We start from the raw sequence: 3,835 nt of genomic DNA on the forward strand, positions 1-3,835 counted from the left end.
GGTGTAGGGTTAGGTTGTGTATTTAGGACCTTTCTCATTTCTTGAGAAAGGCTTGCATTGCTATATACTATCCTCTTTCGATGACCTTTGCTGCATCCCAAATGTTTTGAGCAGTTGTGTTTCCATTTTCATTTGTTTCTATGAGGTTTTAAAATGTGCCTTACTGCCCCAGTTGGATTCTTTAACCTCTGTGTATTTGAATTCTTTCCAAATTTCCTGTCAAGATTGAGTTCCAGTTTCAAAGCATTGTGGTCTGAAAGTATGCAGGGAATGATCCCAGTCTTTTGGTACCAGTTGAGAGCTGATTTGTGACTGAGTATGTGATCTGTTGTGCAGAATGTTTGTTCCATGTGCACCCGAGAAGAATGTGTATTCTGTTGTCATAGGATGGAGTGCTCTGAAGTTATCTGTGAAGTCCATTTTGTGCAATGTGTCATTCAGAGCCCTTGCGTCCTAGTGGATCATCTGCTTAGATGATCTGGCCATTACAGTAGTGTTGTGTTAAAGTACCTACTATTATTATATGACTATCCATGTGTTCCTTTATTTTTGTTATTAATTGCTTTATAAGGTGGCCTGGGTGGCTCAGTCGGTTAAGGCTCTGCCTTTGGCTTAGGTCATGTTCTCAAGGTCCTGGGATCAAGCCCTGATCAGGCTGCCTGCTCAGTGGGGAGCCTGCTTCTCTCTTTCTTGCTGCCACTGCCTGTGTTCTCTCTGTGTGTGTGTGTGTGTCAAATAAATAAATAAATGAAATCTTAACAGAAAGTTGATTTATATAGTTGGCTGCTCCCACTTTAGACACATTAAAACTTATAATTATCCAATTTTAGTTTTGGATAGACCTTTTAATTATGGCATAGTGAGTTTCTTCATCTTTTGTTGTTGTTTCTTCTCTTAATGCAGTCTTTGGTTTAAAATCCAATTTGTGGGATGACCAGGTGGCTCAGTGGTTGAGCATCTGCCTTCGGCTCAGGTCATGATCTAGTCCCACATCAGGCTCCCCGCACGGAGCCTGCTTCTCCCGCTGCCTGTGCCTCTGCCTTTCGCTCTCTGTGTGTCTCTCATGAATAAATAAATAAAATCTTAAAAAATTCAATTTGTTTGATATAAATATTGCCGCTCCAGTTTTTTTTTCATGTCCTTTAATATGATAAATGGTTTTCCACTCCCTCACCTTCAATGTGAAGTTGTCTTTGTGTCTAAAATGAGTCTCTTTCAGATAGCATATCAATGGGTCTTGCTTTTTTTTTATCTACTGTGATACCCTGTGTGTTTTGGTTGGGGCATTTGACTTGTTTACATTCAGAGAAAGGATTGAAAGATATGAATGTAGTGCCATTGTATTATGTGTAAAGTCCGTGTTCTGGTCTGTGTTACTTTTGGGCTCTCTGTTTGCTTAAAGTTTCCCCTTTACCACTTCTTGCAAAGCTGTTTTAGGGATCACAAATTCTTTTAGTTTCAGTTTGTGCTGGAAGCTTTTTATCTCCCCTTGTATTTTGAATGAGAGCCTTGCTGGATAAGATTCTTGGCTGTAGACTCTTCTCCTTGAGCACCCTGAGTATATCATGCCAGCTCTCTCTGGCCTGCTAGGTCTCTTTGGATAGATCCGCTGCCAGTTGAATATTTCTCTCCTTCTTGGTTCAGGGCCTCGTGTTCCAAGCTGCTTTCAGGATTTTCTCTTTGGGTCTGAAATTTGCAAGCTTTGTTATTATATTGGAGATATTGACCTGATTTTTATTGATTTTGAGGAAGGTTCTCTGTGCCTCCTGGCACTTGAGTGCCTGTTTCTTTCCCCAGATGAGGGAAGATCTCTGCTATAATTTGCTCAAATATGCCTTCTGCCCCCTCCTTCCCCTCTTTTTCTGGGATCCCCATTATTCTAACATTGTTTTGCTGTGTGGTACGAATCATCTCTCAAATTCTCCTGTCATAGTCCAGTGGTTGTTTCTCTCGCTTTTCCTCAGCTTCTTTATTCTCCATTGTTTTGTCTTCTATATCACTACTTCTCTGTGAAGCCTCATTTATCCTAGCAGTTAGAACCTTCATTTTTGATTGCATCTCACTAAGATTAGCCTTTTTTATCTCAACTTGATTAGATATCAGTTGTTTTATTTCTCCAGAAAGGCATTCTCTAATGTCCTCTGTGTTTCTTTTAAGCCCAGCTATTATCTTGATGGTCATTATTCTGAACTCTCGCTCCAGCCTCTTCCTTCTATCCATGCTGATTAGGTTCCAGGCAGTCAGTACTACCTCTTGTTCTCTTTGTGGCGGTGAGTTTTTCCATCTTGTCATTCTGTCCAGAGAAGAAGAGATGAGTGAGAGAACAGAATAGAAAAATATCAAGAATGACCCCAGATAAATACATGCTAAACAAATCAGAAGAGACCCGAAGCCAATTTAAAGGTTAACAAAGGAGATAATGGAATTAGAGAGATCAAGAGAGCAGAGCAGTACACCGATACTATGTGAATTTTGGTCTTTTTGTTAGGAAATTGCATCCCCAAATGGTTAAGAGGAAACCTTGTATATATACAAAAATAAAATTAAATACAAGGAAAGTCTAGAATGTAAGTGTAAAAATGGAAATTAAAAGTCAAAATAAAAAGGATATTATCAGCCAGGTGAACAGAACAGAGCAATATACTATATCATAAGTTTATTTTGGTCTGTTTGTTAGAAGAAACTACATCCCAAAATTGTAAAGAATGAAAAACTTCATTATATGCAAAAATAAAATTAAATGCAATGAAAGGATAGAATGTAACTGTAAATATGAAAATTAAGATAGATTTTAAAAATATTATAATCAGACAGATGAAGAGAATAGAGCAGTATAGTAGATTCTGGTTGTATTTTAGTCTATTTCTTAGAAGGAACTACTTCCCGAAATGGTACAGAAAGAAAAACTTCAATATATACAGGAATAATATTAAGAGCAGTGAAAGGATTGAATGCAAGTGTAAAAAGGTAAATTGTAAGAGTTGATAAATGAAGAAAATGGTTGAAAGCAAAAAGAAAATTAAAATAGAAAGACTAAGGAGTCATGAGAAATAGCCATGAGTTCTGTATACTGTTTGCCCCTAGCACTGGAGTTCTGCAGCTCTGTATGATGAGTAAAGTTGGTCTTAGCAGGAAGTTGTTGCTGACCTCCTGAGGGAGAGGCCTGTTGCACTGATTCTTAGGTGTCTTTGCTTAGGGTGGGATTGCACCACCCTTGCCAGGGGGCCAGGCCAGGTAAGCAGCTCCAGATTGCTCTCTGTGGCTTTTGTTCCCTGAAGGCTTTCTGGGCAGCTTTAGAGGATGAGAATGAAAATGGTGGCCTCCTAATTTCCAGCCCTGGAATTGAAAGATCTCACTCCCTACTGTGTCTCCCTGGTTTCTGTCTGCACTCTGTATTCACCCAGCCTGTGACCAAGCATTTTTATCTCAAGCACAGACCCCCTTTCGATTTTCCAAACTTTGCAGACCCCTGTAGCTCCCATTCACACTGTGCCTCTGGGGGGAAGGAGGAGGTCTTGCCCAGTTTTTCCTGCTTGGAAAGTGGTCACCTGACTGTTCCTCGGTTTGGGGTTTATGGCAACACTGAGCTGAATACCCACTCCTGGGCTCACTGATTGCAACTGGCTTCCCCGCTCAAACGCCTTGGCAACTGCCATACTCAGGCGCCGCCCCCATTCCTTCTGTGACCCCGCCCCCCCAGGGATCCTGAGACCACACTGTCCGTCCCACTTAGGATGCTGCCCCCCGTTGCCACCTGAGCATCTTTCAGACAGGGATGTCCTCACTGGAACAGACCTCTTAAAAGTTCTGGTTGTGCACTCTGCTGCTAGTATCA

This window comes from Canis lupus, unplaced genomic scaffold (assembly GCF_011100685.1).
Source record: "Canis lupus familiaris isolate Mischka breed German Shepherd unplaced genomic scaffold, alternate assembly UU_Cfam_GSD_1.0 chrUn_S142H302, whole genome shotgun sequence".
In the NCBI taxonomy this organism is placed as follows: Eukaryota; Metazoa; Chordata; class Mammalia; order Carnivora; family Canidae; genus Canis; species Canis lupus.